The 17442-nt window shown below is 43.5% G+C and overlaps 1 pseudogene; it reads left to right on the forward strand.

The window, feature by feature from the left end:
• Positions 1 to 3493: 3493 nt before the first annotated feature.
• LOC116084475 lies at positions 3494 to 4678 on the forward strand (annotated as a pseudogene).
• The last annotated feature ends 12764 nt before the right edge of the window (positions 4679 to 17442 follow it).

Here is a 17442-nt window from a genome sequence, read left to right on the forward strand (position 1 = left end):
TTAAGCTCTTTCTTTTGGTTCACACATGGCATTCAAACTCTCAGGATACCAAGCATTTGGCGTGATTGGCTTCTTCGTATATTAGTGCTACCACACTATAACCACGACTTGGAGTATCTTTGCACTCTGAGGTGCCAATTATACCTGACTCCTTGTTAGTCTCTTTGCTGGGGGTGGGGGGCATATTCTTATAGTAAGTTTTCACCTCTCATCACAACCCCTACCCTTATGTCCATATCCAACTGAAAGATGTTACACACCCACCCACACACACACACACACACAAGCACATCCATTTAAGTAAATCACCCATGAGTCAGTGACTTGAAGGCTGAGGGATACAAGAACCAGCTAGTGTTTTCTATCCAAAGAATCCAATGTCAGCTGGGATACCACTGATATGCTCTGTATGTTAGCGAGGGCCCAAACAGGAACTAAGATTGCAGCCTGGGTACTTCAATAGCAAGAACTACATGGGGGATACAACGTTCACAGACTGCTCTATAAATCTGAAGTATCAGACATAACGGGAGCCTCCGTTATTCAAGCCACCAGCGAACTGCTCAAGCCTGTTCTCTTCCAGAGTTTATTCAACCAATTTCTTTGCTCTCTTCCAAGCTTTGGGGACAATTGCTTCTTCCTGAAGCAATTCTTCTTTAGGGTCCCTATCACCCTTGATTCTTTACCTGGTCATTCATACTCTTTAGCACTCTCTTTCCACCAAACTTATTCCTTAATAAATATCAAATAAATTAAATCAGTATTAATGATGAGGGGGGAAAACTTACAGCTTGACAGCAACAGTAAATATTTCTTATTTGTGTTGGATTTTAGACATTAAAACATTTTAAGCAATTTTTTTCCCAGATAGTTCACACCATATTTCTGTTCTTGTTTTTAGTAAAGGGGAACCCTAAAATGGGAAATGAAGTCATGCAGTATTCAAATCTATCGGGTGAGCACCCTTGAGACAGGACTGACTCCTGCTTCTAACCCTTGGTCAGAGATATGGAGCACTTCTTCAAATAATATGCAAATCAAAATTCTTGGGGGATATTACAAGAACCAGCAAACACTGTTTCCCGTCATCTCCTGTTTCTGCTTTCACTTATTTATTTGCTCTATAAGAGAGATGTGAAGAAGGATCCAAACCTGAATTGTGTCATCATTTTGGTTTTGCACGCCTTTAATCCCAATACTCTGGAGGCAGAGGCAAGCAGATCTCTGAGTCAGAGGCCAGCCTGGTCTACAAAGTGAGTTCCAGGATGGCCAGAACTACACAGAGAAACTCTGGGAAGGGAAGGACAGTGTCAGATTTCTTCCATGTTTCTTATGAATGCACTAAGTGGTCTGGGAGTCAACTTAACTCAACCGAGTGTCATTTAAAAAAAAGGAGCTTCAATTGAGGAAATGACTCCATGAAATTCAGCTATAAGATATTTTTTAAGATTAGTGATTGTTGGAAGAGGGTCCAGCCCATGGTAGGTGGAGCCATCCCAGGAATAGCGGTCCTAGGTAAGAAAGCAGGCTGAGCAAGCAGCGGGAAGCAGGCCAGTAAGCAACACCCCTCCAACCCTAACCCTAACCCTAGCCTTAATCCCCACCTTCACTCTCACCCTCACCCTAACCCTAACCCTAACCCTAACCCCACCCTAACCCTAACCCTAACCCTAACCCTAACCCTAACCCTCACTCCCACCCTCATCCCTCACCCTCACCCTAACCTTAACCCTAACTCTAACCCTAACCCTAACCCTAGGCCTCTGTCTCTGCTTCTGCCTCTGGGTTCCAACCCTGCTTGAGTTCCTGTCGTGACTCTCTCCAGTGATGATGGTCTATGATCTAAAAGTATAAGCCAAAGAAGCCTTTCCTTCCCACTGTGCTTTTTGGTCATGGTGTTTCACCATGGCAGTAGAAACCCTAAGACAGTGGCCGTGAGAAGTGCAGATATCTCTAGATTTTTGATAGTACAACTTGTAGTGAAAATATTCAGACTCATTCTCTGTTACGAGTAACTATCAGGAGGCCAACTGTCTAGTGACTGCTGTCTGCTTTGAAATCAGAACAGGGAAAGGTAGTGAATGGTGTCATGTGACCTTTGAAAAGCTTGTAATTCTTATCATTTTGGACATTTTAGAACTTAAGCACATGTTTCTGCTATGGCTACTACCCAAAAACAAAACTGTTGCTTTATTTGTATGTACAGAATTCTACAAATATCTTCAGTAAATCCATGCATCATTTGTGCTACCCATGTGGATGTTTCGATATCTAATAGCTACAGTTTCTACTAAACAAAACTAAGGCATTTACAGGAAGCTCCAGAGAAACCCGTGCTCTATAATCAGCTTGATTTCTGTTTTCTAGTCAGTTCAAGCCCCCAGCCTGTGGAATGGTGCCGCCTGCAGTTACAGCGGTGTCTTCCCACCTCCATTAACTCAATCAAGGTGATCCCTACAGGCCTGCTCAGAGTCATGTGGGAGAGAGGCTTGTCTCCTAGTGATTCTAGACCTGGCCAAGTTGACAGTGTTAATATTTATTGCACCGTCTCTGCAAATGCACTCACAATTGAGAGGTATATCTCCTTAGACTCTATTTTCACAGGCAATGGTGTTGCACAAATGTTTGGGACTGCAAATCCATAGAATCCCGGTGGATTCTGAATTAATATTTTAACTGCCCCTTAAGAAGTCAAAACTTTCCATATACTTCCAGAAAGTTCTCCAAAGGTAACATCTGCAGGGGACAGTTGCCAGTCTTTTGTATCATTGCAGGTGTTTTACCAAGAACAAACTTTCTAATACACTACACTCAGACACTACATATAGGAATACTTTCTAAAAGTCTAAGCAACTGAGGGAAATTCAAATAAAACACTTTAGCCTCGCTTCAAGTATTTTACAATACATATGTCATCAAAATATGTGTATGTTTAAGAAAGTTTGAGGAAGATATTTATGTTTCTGCTTTTGTTTTCAAGCATGCTCAGTTATGTAAATTTCTTGAACACTGTGTAAATAGTCAAGAATGTGAGAGGGGGATCTAATGAACTTACAACACTGACTTATATAACAGCTCATTCAGGATTTGAGAGTTTATCAACTTTGTAATGGGGGCTGGGAGCCTAGCTCAATGGGTAAAAGCAGTTTCCACCATGCCAGATAACCTAAATTGATCTAGGACCCACAAGGAGGGAGGAGAGGACCAATTCCAAAAAGTTGACCTCTGACCTCCATATATGTACATACCCACACACACACACAAAAATAAGTGTAAGAAAAAAAAATCAGACTTCTTCGCCTGCTTGCCTTGTGGGACTCAGCAACTTCGAGATCCTTGGACTTCCATTCACTTGCTGCTGCTGACCTTTGTTGGGAGTTGGACTACAGACTCGCCTCCGCTGGCAGTTGTCTTTTAGTGGGGTCGGGATCATGGCCGCCACGGCCACGGCCACGATGGCGACGTCTGGCTCGGCGCGGAGCGGCTGCTCAAAGAGGAGGACATGACCAAAGTGGAGCTCGAGACGAGCGAGGAGGTGGACGTGACCCCCACGTACGACACCGTGGGCCTGCGGGAGGACCTGCTGCGCGGCATCTACGCCTACGGTTTTGAAAAACCTTCAGCGATCCAGCAGCCTGCTATCAAGCCTATAATTCAAGGGAGAGATGTCATTGCACAGTCTCAGTCTGGCACAGGCAAGACGGCCACCTTCAGTTATCTCAGTGCTTCAGTGCTTGGATATCCAGGTTCAAGAAACCCAAGCTTTGATGCTGGCTCCAACAAGAGAGTTAGCAGTGCAGATTCAGAAGGGTTTGCTTGCCCTGGGGGGGTTACATGAATGTGCAGTGCCATGCCTGCATTGGGGGCACCAACGTCGGGGAGGACATCCGGAAGCTGGACTATGGGCAGCATGTGGTGACGGGCACGCCGGGACGTGTCTTTGATATGATCAGCCATAGAAGTTTAAGGACACGGGCTATCAAGATGTTGGTTTTGGATGAGGCTGATGAAATGCTGAGCAAAGGTTTCAAGGAGCAGATCTATGATGTGTACAGGTACTTGCCACCAGCCACACAGATCGTTCTCATCAGCGCCACACTGCCTCATGAGATCCTGGAGATGACCAACAAGTTCATGACCGACCCCATCCGCATCCTGGTGAAGTGTGATGAATTGACTCTGGAAGGCATCAAACAGTTCTTTGTACAAGGCAGTGGAAAGAGAGGAATGGAAGTTCGATACTCTGTGTGATCTTTACGACACGCTGACCATCACCTAGGCTGTTATCTTCTGTAACACCAAGAGGAAGGTTGACTGGCTGACAGAGAAAATGAGAGAAGCCAATTTCACTGTGTCGTCCATGCATGGAGACATGCCCCAGAAAGAGCGAGAGGCTATTATGAAAGAGTTCCGGGCAGGTGCCAGCCGGGTGCTCATCTCCACAGATGTCTGGGCCCGGGGCCTGGATGTCCCTCAGGTGTCCCTCATCATTAACTACGACCTGCCCAAAAACAGAGAACTGTACATTCACAGAATCGGGAGATCGGGTCGATATGGACTTAAAGGTGTGGCCATCAATTTTGTGAAGAATGATGACATCCGCATCCTCGGGGACATTGAGCAGTACTACTTCACCCAGATAGACGAGATGCCCATGAGTGTGGCTGACCTAATCTGAAGCTGGTGCTGGTACACCAAGGGCCTCTTTGGAGCTCCTCTTTGGAAACGGAAGCTTCTGTTTAATGGGGTTTACATGAACTGTCTTCTCGTAATGAGCCCCTCAGGAAGACCCTCAGCTTCTGCCATCTTTTCTAATGCACGTGTAAATAATCCAATGCTTAAGCCTTTTACATTAAACGTGGAAATTTTCCCGTGGGGGGGGGGCGGAAATAAAGAAAATAGAGAATGAGAAAAAAAAAAAGAAAAAAATCTGGAAAAAAAAAAACTTGGTTGAAACGTTTCTCCTTTTAGGTTATAAGCGTTTCAGAGCTTGTTTCAACAACAAAGAAACCTAGCAATGTTTTCAAAACTTCAACGCTCTTCTAAGTATTCTTCTTTTCTTGCCCTCCCACCCTCCTTTCTTCTTCTTTCCCTCCTCCCCTCCCACCTTCCTTTCTTCCTCCTTCCCTCGCTCCCTCCCATTCTCCCTTCCTTTCTTCTCTCCTTTTCTTCAAAACAATATCTTACTCCACACTCGAGGTGGTCCAGGAGCCCACTATAGAGTCCAAGGCTGCCATCAGACTTTCCACTATAATCCCTCTGCCTCAGCTTCTCAAGTACTGTGGTTGAAGAGGTAGTAGGCCACCAAGCCCAGCTTCTCCTGAAATATTTAATAGAATTTTCATAAACTGGTGACTTGTGGCAGCTAGTGTGTGTGTGTGTGTGTGTGTGTGTGTGTGTGTGTGTGTTTGTGTGTGTTCACAGAGTTAGCCATGATGTGATTTCTGATGCATTTGAACTAGCCAGCTTCCTGAATCATTATAGAGATGTTCTAGGTAGAGCAGAGGCAGAAGAATGCTAATCTGTGCCACAAACATTTCAAATACTGAGGTTTCTAAAACAAAAGGCAAGTCTTTCTTTGTCGGTTAAGAGAAGTCTATTTTGTATTCCACTTACTGTTTTTTGTTGTTGTTGTTGTTGTTTGTTTTTTTGGTTTTTTGGGGGGAAAAACAAAAACTAGAGTATCTTCGAGGCCACAAAGGCTTTCCCTGCTGTGACCCCCCTTCCTGTCTGCAACACCCCTTCCAGATACTTTGGGAGAACAGTTATGAAGTGTTGTTTTAAATGCTGTAAGATTTCTCAGGTTGCTAGTTGTTTTATATTCTTGCCTCTGATGCAACTTACATATTTCCATCAGCTCATTTTTTTTCTCTACCTTTAATTGTTTGCTCTGGATTTCAAAAAAAAAAAAACCTTTATTTATATAGATTCAACATAGTTCGTAATATAATGGAACTATTGTCAGAGCATTACAGTGAGTTATGGTAATGTGAATTTGTTTGAATTACTTATTAATATAACAAATCTGTTTACCTGAATTTTAACATTTACTTTATAAGTAATAAGTATGTGTATTTAAGAGTTTTAAATATATATGCATATATATGTATATGTATGTATATATATATTTAGTGTGTGTGTGCTCCTGAGTGTATGCATGTGCACCATGTGAGTGTAGGACTCTGAGGAAGCCAGAAGAGGGCGTATATCCATCTATGCTGTACACAGTTGTATGGAGTCCACCATCCATAGCTTTCAGTTTTACTTCAATGAGTTTAAACAACTTTCAAATGAAAATATTCAGAAAGAAAATACATCTGTGCTAAACACATATAGACTGCTTTTTATTCTTGTTATTGCTCCATAAATACATTTACACTATACTTGGTATTGTAAGTAATAAATGATTTAGAGTATGTAGGAAGATGTGTAGAGGTTGCATGCAAACACGGTATCATTTTATACAAGGGACTTGGACATCTGGAGATTTTAGTATCCACAGGACCCTGAGAGACAATGGTATATGTAAGGATATACATATTACACTGTAAATAACTGTATTATTTGGCTGTAAATATCTAACCCATTATGTACTAGAAATAGTGACATTTTGATTGACTCTATATAACTTGCTTAAGTGAACCCTTTTGGTTTTGACACAAGATTTCATGTCGCCCAGCCTGGCCTGTAACTCATTATGTAGCTGAAGTTGCCCTGGCACTCTGGACCCTCTGTTTCTTCCTTCTGGGTGCTGGATTCTGGTGTGTACCAACACACCAAGGTTTGGTTATGTTATTTTTTTCTTAAGACAGGATCTTGCTTTGTAGCCGACTGGACTGTAACTGATGACCCTTCAGCTTAGCATCCTTTGTTCTTATAGACATGTGCCATCAAGCTATTTGTCTTCATGCTCTTTGGATCCAGTCACTGCGACTGTGAATAAAGCACAAGCAAGACAGAGGTGAGATGGTGCCACAACTTGAGAACAGGCCTGTGAGGTCCTGGATGGTCAGTTCCCCCTCACTCCTTACCGTTTTGTCCTGTCTTCTCCTCTCTACATATACACTACTACCACATACCACACACACTCACACCACTACCACACACACATCACTACCACACATACACACCAAGCACACACACATATACACACCACACACACACACTCACACACACACCACTACCACACACACTACTATCACCACCACCACCACATACACACCAAACACACACACATATGTACACACACCACCACCTCCATCACTACACACACACACACACATGCACACACACACATGCACACACACTTACACATGCACACACACACATGCACACACACACATGCACACACACACACAGGTGTGTAGGCTGCTGTCCTCTTAGCTGTTTGCACATGTGTGAGGCACATGCCCTTTAGACCTTCACGGAGTGAATCCTTTGCCTGGAATGTTTTACTCAGAAAACCTTCTGACTCATGTCTTACACACTGCCAAATCTTTGCCTAAAGGTCATCTTCCAGTGGAGGCCTCTTCTGACTGCCTGACTAGGAGGTGCCTCCTTCTTCCCCCAGGCATGCCAGTTCTGCTCTGCCTTTTCTGTACAGTTCTCATCTTCAAGTATTCTCAGAGCACTTCAGTCAGTCTGTCTGTCTATCTATCTATCTATCTATCTATCTATCTATCTATCTATCCATGTATCTATCTATCATCTATCTATGTATCTATCTATTCATGTATCTATCTAAAATCTATGTATCTATATATGTATGTACGTATGTATGTATGTATGCTTCTATCTATCTATCTATCTATCTATCTATCTACCCACCTATCTATGCTTCTATGTATGTTTGTATCTATCCATCAATCTATTTATCATCTATGTATCTATATATCTATCAATGTATCTGTCTATGTTTCTAAGTATGTATGTATGTATCTATCACGTATGTATGTATGTATGTTTGTTTGCATGGTTTTGTCTATGTATGTATGTATGTATGCATGCATGTATGAATCTAGTGTGTGTGTGTGCGTGTGCGTGCGTGTGACACGATGCACATATGGAGGTCAATTCCCATTGCCAGGCTTTCAGCAAGCACCTTTACTTTTGATGAGCTATCCTGCAGGTCCCTCATACAGCATTTATTAGAATCGTGTTAACTTTGTGGGTTTGCACATTTTACCAAAGAGCTTTAAGTTGGTCTTGGGAATTACTACTAGTTTTGAGTCCTGAGGAGGCGGCATCCTGTCATTCCCGGGATCTCCCATCTTTTGGGAAGAGGGAAGAGAAACTTTTATATCTGCTCCTCCCTATTCCACTTCACCCACCTAAAGACGAGCACACGCTTGTCTACTTCACAGAAGAAAAGACGATAAAGATAAAAGAAAAGGAGTAGAAGTCTCTGGGAAATTCTCAAATCAATAATGCTGGACCCTGTTAATCCCACTGGGCAAGAATAAGACCACTATCACAATTTTGAGCCAAATTTGAAGCAAATTTTAATAGAATACTGCCCAGGAGGATGGGCTCTGGCCAGGTCCTTTCCAGGGATTCCCAGAAAATGGCTACGAGCTTGTGCTTACAAAGACAAAGCCATACTTCCAGCTTTCATCCAATCGGTGTCAAGCATGCATCCTGATGTATTTCCTGCTTACATATGTCCCACCTACCTGTGATCAAGCACATCAGGTGCAGTTGGATTCATTAAACTTGTTTAGGTAAGTGAAGACATGTGACTTGCTATCTTACATGAACAATAGCCTCCAGGATCTCTGGAGGTATCTGGGCTTGGGCAAGGGGCTTATAGGTTAGAGGCTGTTGGTGACCAGCGTCAACATTAAAGAAAGGGTTACCTGGGAAATGGAGTTAGAAGGAAAAGCAACGGTAGGAGAGAGTTTTCTGGAATAAGGAGTTGGGAGAAAATAGGGTGGCCAAAATTATACCTGTCCACGTGGAAGGTTTTAAAAAAATTAGACCGGAGTCGTGATTGCTCAGCCATCTTGAATTTAATGATTCTTTGTTACAAGCTAACAGGTAGAATAAGTGAGGCAAAACCCCTCCCACAAGTTCGTCAGCATGCCGGCCCAATCAGTGGCTTCTTTTGGTCTCTGTAGAGGTGGGACTTCCAATGTACTGGATCCAGGAGCAGGAGGTGGGCAGAGAGGTGTGGTTATGAGAGGCAGGCCTCAAGCCAGGAGGGTTACAAGAGGCATTTCTGTTGTATGGCTCTCTTAGGCACATTAATTAAAATCAAAAACATGACTTTGACTCTCACAGACTTTATGGTGAAATGTTACATTATTACCTGAAAATATTATTATTACATAGCAGGGAAGAGACATAGTATTCAGTATCAGGCACTAAAACATACAGAAAAGATAAAATGTCTCAACCTTACACCTGAACAAATTCTAGCAATTAAAATAGAAAACTCAAAATGTGTCTGCTGTTGGATCATATGCCATTAATACCAATTCTTGAGAAGCTGAGGTAGGCAGATTTCTGTGGGTTTAAGGCCAGTCAGGAATACACAGTGAGATCCTCTTTCTAACAAAATGGAACCAACCAACTAACCAACCAACCAACAGAAACCCAAAATGTTTACAGTAAGTTACAAGTATTGACCTATATTCAAAGGAAGTAGCTCTTCATTGTGTAACAAAAAGGCAAAAAGAATATATTTCATAGACTTACTCCACTCAATATTTAAATTTTTATACTAAAAAAAGACAAAGGTTAATAATATATGGCAAATTAGTAAAATAGCTAAAGATCTATTTTCCTTCACTTAGAAGAAACGAAACCATGGGCTTTTCCACCCACGCCCCACCCATCCCAGTTTCTGAATAACTACTCAGAGACTTATTTATCTATGAATAAATGCTTAGACCGTAAGCTTTGGCTCATTCCCGGACTAGCTTGTAACTTTTATAATCAATTTAGACTATTCTGTCTACCACAAGGCTAGCTACCTCTCCTCCGTTCCATGCATACCAACTTCCTCAGTGTCTGGGGCAAATCTCCCACCTCCGACTGTCTCCCAGAGCTCCAAACTCTCTCACGGAGCTCCTACCTTCTTCTTCCTGCTAATAGGCCATCGGCTTTTTATAGAAAGGTGATGCTTCCACATGGTGCTAAGGGATTAGCTCTCCAGAAAAAAAAAAAAGTAGTCTGAAGAAACAAATAAGCAATCCATACCATACAGGGAAGGAAGTTCTGCCCAGTGTAGTGGCACAGACTTTTAATTCTAGAACTGTGGAGGCCGAGGCAGGAGAAGTATCAGAAGTGTGAGGCCAGGTTTTCACAGCAGACCCTGTCTCAAACAAAACAACTGCCCAAGAAACCAGAATGTCTTTAAACTTGATGAGTGCCTAGGATGATGAAAATTGGTGGACACAGCTGTCTTTATAGTCTTTTGGCAGAGGTATAAATTGATCTTGTGACCAGAGGAAACAAAATATAAAGCTGGTGTGTTCTGTGACACAGCAGGGCTGCTTCTAGCAGAGTATACTGTCAAGTCTCCTGGATAAGCAGATTCAGTCTCGGAGGATGTTCCCTGAGGGTACTGTTCTCAAAAGCAGAAACCCCACACTTCCTGAACACCCATTACAGCAGATGAACTAAAGCTACGTTTGGGGACTCTGGCATTTATGCAACTCTGGGCTGGAATGAAGAGACAGATGTACTCACTCTGGAAGGCAACCATGTTACTTCTTTGAGTGGTAGAAACAGAGGATTATACTTGGGAGGAAAAAAGGGGAAGGGGCTGGAAAGATGGCTCAGCTATTAAGATTAGTGGATGCTCTTCCACGTGGCAGTACACAGCCATCGGTAACTACAGTCCCAGGGGATCCAATGCCCTCTTCTAACTTTGGAAGGTCCCAGGGACACACATGGTACACATACATCCTGGTAAGCAAAACACTTGTACACATAAAATAAAAATCAAATTTTTTAAAATTAAAAAAGAGAAAGAATAGATCTACCAATTAAGTAGAGACTTAAGACCCAGCAAAACAAATGTTGTTTTGTTTCTTTTCTGAGACAGAGTCTCTAGTCCAGGTCGACCTTGAACTCACTATGTGGCTGAGGATAAACTCAAACTCCCGATCCATCTGCATCCACTGCCTGTGTGCTGAGATTACAAGTGTGTGCCACTCAGTTTAATTTGGTGGCTCATGAATACTAAGCAAGCATCCTATCACTTAGCTGTATTTCTAGCCATCTCTTTAATTTTTAAGCTGTTCTGCTACACTGGGGAAGTTCCTTGGAGTATTTCCTAAGTGGGCACCTCCTCTTTATCAGCTCTCCTGCTGCGAATGGCCCTCTTTCTTTTAACAGCCCTTCCACCACGGGTGGCCTAACTAGGGCATCCCAGGCCTCAGAGGAGGGAGCCACAATAGAACAGAACACAAAAGAAAACATTCTCAACCTTTTAGTTTCAAAATAGACTCCTGAAACTTCTGGCAGAGACAATACCTTAAACAATAGCTTAAAAGGGAATGGCTGTTGACCTGAGAGCTTGTTTTCCTATGTGGGGCAAGATGAAAGTTTTTGATGGGAAAGAAAGAAAGCAGAGAAAGAGGATCTGTTGGGAGTAATTCAAATACAGCCTCTGGTTTAGCCTATGCCTCAGTTCCCTATGTGAGAATTCTCCACAGAGCTCCATTTGCCAGCACACACAGTGTAATGGCAGAGGGATAAGAAACCTGGACCAGAGCCTGGAGGCCGTGGCTCATGCCTTTAATCCTAGCACTCAGGAAGCAGAGCAGATGGGTCTCTGAGTTCAAGGCCAACCTGGTTTACAGCCTGAGTTCCAGGCCAGCCAGGGCTATATAAAGAGAAACCCTGTCTTAACAAACAAACCCAACAACAAAAACAGTTGACAAGGTGAACATAGTTGATTTTGTTTTGTTTTTCTCTGTTGACAATACTGGGGATGGAAAGAAAGAGAAGAAAAAACAAACAAACAAACAAACAGGACTGGGCAGATGGGCTTCACTGGCTGGAGCCCAGGCCACAACCTTTAGTTTCAAGTAAAAAGCAGCAGCTGGTTAGAGTCCCTGGCCAGGGTTAGGCAATCTCCATCAACAGTTCCAATGCAAGCCAAGTGGTGTATATTAATTATGTTTCTCATTGCTAGGACAAAATATCTGACAAAATCAATTCATGGAAGGAAGGCTTCATTTCCGCTCAGGGCTTGAGGATATAGTCTATCACCATGGGGAATTGAAGAAAGGGGGCTGTTGAGGCAATTGGTCCCATTAAGCAACTGGGAAGCAGAGGGAGATGAAAGCTGGTGTTTGCTCACTGTCTTCTTTTGGTCCCAAGTTCATGGAAGGATGCCATCTACATCCAAGACAGGTCACTCTACCTCCGCTAACTCAAACTGTAACCAACCTCACAAGACATGACCCAAGGTTTGCCTCCTGGATGAGTCTAGATCCTGTCAGGCTGATTCTCAAGAGCAACCATTACCATCCAGGTCTGTGGTCAATGCCAATGTAGAGGTCAGTGAGAAACAGCAACTGCTCAGAGTTAGATGTGGCCATGGCACTGTAGTTGGTGCCAATATGTGCAGATCTCTGCCACACATCTGAGCCAGCCTCCCTGAGTCTATGTCCAACCTCCCTGAGACAACGGCAAGAGCAGCAGCCATCCAAGGCAGAACAGAGGACAGGGGGTTCCAATTAACTGAGAACTCTGAAATGCCTCCTTGGCTTTGACAAACGCTACGTTTCTGCTGCTGGCAAGACTAATGCCCAAAATAGAGATTAAGACTAAGGTTATATTTGAAACTAGAAAGATAGCTCTGAACTCCACTCACAGGTACATACCCACACACACAGACACATACTTAAAAATAAAATGACTTCTTAACATGCTGCATTTTTTGCAGTTCTGTGTACCTGTCTTAAAAATCATCTTGCCTAATGAATGGAACTAGAAAAAATAATTCTGAGTGAGATAGCTCAGATCCAGAAGAATAAACATGTGGAGATTTGCCATTGGATACATGATAACCAAGCTACAATCCATAGACTCAGAGAGGTTAGGTAAAGAGGAGGGGTTTAGGGAAGATGCAGAGATGTCCCTGAGAGGGGAAAATAGAATGGATTTTACTGGCAGACTGGGGTCAGATGGGAATGGAATCCAGGGTGTGTTGCAGGGAGATTAGGCAGACGGAGAAATCAGGAATTGGGGAAACATTTATGGAGTGACGTGGAAACCTAGCACTATGAAAACTTCCTGGAATCTATGAAGGTGATCCTCATGAGAACTCCTGATAATGGGGGATCCAGAATCTCAACTGACTATCTCTTGTAGTGGAGAAGGGGCTTCTACTGACATGACTTGTCTGTATCCCATTGAGTTGTTGGCCAAAGGCTCCCATGGAAAACCCCAAATGACCTAGGCTGTGGCTAAGACAAAAGGTTGCTTTCTGCAAACTGACAGCGGGACTTCACTGCTGAGGACAACAGCCACACAAATCATTGCCGGTGGAGAAGTCAAAGTGGTGCCTATGTGGAGCCTTCACCCCGCATTCCAGTGCCTTTGGTGCTCGAAGGCACTCTGCAGGCTATCAAATAAGAAATATGGATACCAAGCCAGCTACAAAACCTTTACCCTACTGTCTGTCCTGCCTGCATAATATATGAGGGCAATGGTGGCTCAGAACTTGCGGGAATAGCTAACAAAGGTCTGATTTGACCTAAGGCGCACTCCACAAGGTGGGACCTACTCCTGACACTGCTTGAAGTCCAGAGACCTAGAGTAAAACCAAATACTGCTGATATAAAAAAATCAATAAATGATTCCTAATTATATTCTACTATATTCACAGATCAATGCCTTATCCAGTCGTCCTCAGAAAGGCTTCCTCTGGTACCACGTGGAAATGCATGTAGAGACCCACAGCCAGAGAGTATGGAGAGAGAGACTTTAAATTGGAGGTCTCCATCAACTCCCTCCCCTAAGAGCTCAGGGAATCCTATGGAAGAGGAGATAGAAAGATTGTAAGAGCCCGAGAGGATGGAGGACACCAGGAGAACAAGGCCCTTTGAATCAACTAAACAGTGAGCTCACAGAGAATGAAACAGCAGCACAGGGCCCACACCAGGTCCTCTGCATATATACATAATCATTTGCTTAGTATTTTTATGGGACTCCTGCCTGTGAGAACAAGTGGGTCCTGACTCTCTTCCTCCTGTTGAGTTGCCATATCCAACTTCAGTATGATAGCTTTGCTCCACATTGCTATATTTTATTTTGTCGGGCTTGGTTGTTATCTTTCAGAAGCCTGTTTATTTCTGACATATAGAGAGTAGACTGGGAGGGGAGAGGCGATGGGGAAAATCTGAGAGGAGTAGAGGGGAGAAACTGTAATCAGGATATATTGTTTGAGAAAAGCATCTATTTTCTTTTCTTTCTTTCTTTCTTTCTTTTTTTTGTTTTTTTGTTGTTTTTGTTTTTTTGTTGTTTTTGTTTTTTTTTGTTGTTGTTTTTTTTTGAGATAGGGTTTCTCTGTATAGACCTGGCTGTCCTAAAACTCACTCTGTGGACCAGGTTGCCCTCAAACTCAGAAATCTGCCTACCTCTGTCTCCCAAGTGCTGCGATTAAAGGCATGCACCACCCACCACTGCCCAGCATCTATTTTCAAATAAAAGGAAACAATGTAAAAAAAATCATACCTTTGATGTAAAGATATGTACTTATTGATAAGTAATAGAAAAATAGAAATTTGACAGGAGACATCTGTGGGAGTAGGGAACTGGAGGAGCCTTTTGCTTCAAGAGTTTGTCCTTTTCAGCATGTTTGTAATAATTATGAATGACCTTGTCTTTGGAAAGCTCGGAGGACGTGAAGTAAGGCCCATGCGGCTTGAGAGACAAGCCTGAGATAGCCCCATTGGTACATCACAAGCCTCACAAGTGTGAAGTTTCTGATTTGATACCCAGAACACATGAATGTCCTGGCTGTCCTGGTGGTTAGTACTCGCTTGTAATCCAGCGCTGGGGAAGCAGAGACAAGTGGCTTTTTGACTTGCTAGCCAGCTAGTCTGTCCTAACTGATGAGTTTTAGGCTGATGAGAGACTGCCTCCAAGAATGTGGATGATACCTGAGGGTGTTCTCTGACCTTCAAAGGCATGTTCACACACAGGTACGCACATGTATGCAGACACACAAACACTTGCATGCGTGTGCGCAGGTGCACATACACACGTACAAACACACACAAACACACATGCACATTTGTTTAAAAACAACTTGAAATACAATGAGACATGCCTCCACTGAAGCAGAACGCATATCCCTTAGAGGTAAGCACATGAGGATGTAGGCCAGCCTTTGAAGCCCCATGACAGCTTGTAGTACATTGTCACTGAGAGAACCCTACCCCATCTACTCCCTCACCACTCTTGGGACTGTTGCCCAAGATCTCTGAAAACTCTGAGTGTGAGGCAAGGATGACTCTGGAATAGAAATGGCCGTTTTCCAGGAAGAAACCAGAAAAACCAAGAATTCTACTTTTAATCCAAATCCAGGAAAAGAAATAGTCGTGTTCCATTCATCCATCTCAATCCCTTTCTTCCTTATGCTAATCCGTGCGAAAACCTTCAAGTGAAACATTTCCCCAAAAAACCTGGATGGAACTAGCTTTAAAAAGGAGTGACCAAAAGAAATGATTAGTGTTCTTTAAATCTTTTTCAGCATCTCAGGTCTGCGTGGCAGAACATGGAGAGGGTTCGTCCTCAGCCACTACACCTACAGGGTTTCCTCTGTCCAGTGGTGGACATAGACAACCCCGTTAAAATGAAGACCAGAAGGACAATGTTTTCATCCCCATCCTTGCTGTTAGTATTATTGTTTTTCTTACTATTGGCAGGCCTGAAAAAGGGGTTGTGATGGCTGGTGGTGGTGGTGGTCAACTTGACTACGTCTGGAATTTAACTAAAACCCACGCACCTGGGCACACCTGTGAGGGCGTTTTCTTAATTAAATTCCTTGAAGCGAGAAGATTTACCTATAATTCAGATCACTGGGAAGACTCACCGTTAATCTGGGCCACACGTTCTGCCGGCAGCCTATATAAGCACATGGAAGGTTAACGTTTGCTCTTTGCCTGTTTTCACTACCAAGTCCATTCCTTCGCTGGCATTAGAGCTCACTTTTTAGGGGAGGGAGGATCCTGGCATATACTGAAGACCAGCGGAGACATCCAGTCTTGCGAACTGAACAACTACTGTATTCTTGGATTTTTCCATTGATAGACAGCCACTGAATATGTATATTTGTTCCATCAGTTCTGTTCCTATAGAGAACCCTGACGACTACAAAGGTGGATGGAGATAAAATCGTCATTTGAGCAAGGTTCAGATGGCTAACTGGGGAAAATGAATTCTAAGATGACGGACTAAGAGGAGCACAAGGCACAGGGTGAGTCTAGCGGACTGGAGGACTGCAGGGAGTCGCTGAGGGCGGAGCTCCAAGAGCTTTTTGGTGCCCAGGTTACTTAAAATCCAGCGGGAAAGCTGGGGAGGGGGAGGGGCTATGCAAATATTTAATTTAAATCACCTTGGAGGCTGCTGTGGCTGAACGTGGAACTCTTGGTAGGAAGCAGAACACAAAGGATTGTGCTCTCCACGTGGGGCTTCTAAACTGCCCTGGGTGTCTTTTTCCTTCTTTTATATAGGCAGGCTTATTGTTAAGTATAATTTAATCTCGCCAAATAAAAATGTCAGGTTGGTGGCAGGTAGGTGATTAGCCCATAGTTTATTTTGCTCCTCCAGTGGTTCACAAAATGACTGCTTTCTGCTGACAATTACAGAAAGTACGGGCAAGAAAACAGGCAAGGTGGCAGGTAAGGTCGCGTGGATTAGGAGGACGAAGGGAACAGTAGAGGGATGGGCTGGCCGTAGGGGAGTCTAGGTTTAGCAACAAAGCAGGAGTGGGTGATGGACCAAAGCAGAGTTGCTGCCTGGACACTCAGTTCCTGAAGTCCACTCCTTAACTCACTATAACTTTGTTCTGTAAGCAGTGGCCTCCTGCGCACCGCTGTGCTGCTTCAGGCAGGAGGGTGGACTCCTAGCACGCAGCAAACACTAGGTTGCTGGCGTGGGAGGATCCCTCACAAAGAATGCAAGGCTCAGCCAACCCTTAGAAGGGATGGAACAGAAAGAGATCTTTTCCTTTATCCTTCCAGAATGCCACAGACATAACCAACTTTCATCTCCCCAAACACTTGAAAATATAAACAGCTTCGGTTTTTCTCCAGGTCTGTGACTTGCAGGTGGTAACCTTCTCCTGGTTCCAACCATGGCCTTTCTTCTCTGAGTGTGTTTCTTTGTATGTCTAAATCTCCTGTTCCTGTTGGGCTAGCCAACATACTGAATTAGGACCCAACATTCACACCCCATTCTGACATACTCTCCTCTATA

Source organism: Mastomys coucha, unplaced genomic scaffold (assembly GCF_008632895.1).
Source record: "Mastomys coucha isolate ucsf_1 unplaced genomic scaffold, UCSF_Mcou_1 pScaffold9, whole genome shotgun sequence".
Taxonomy (NCBI): Eukaryota; Metazoa; Chordata; class Mammalia; order Rodentia; family Muridae; genus Mastomys; species Mastomys coucha.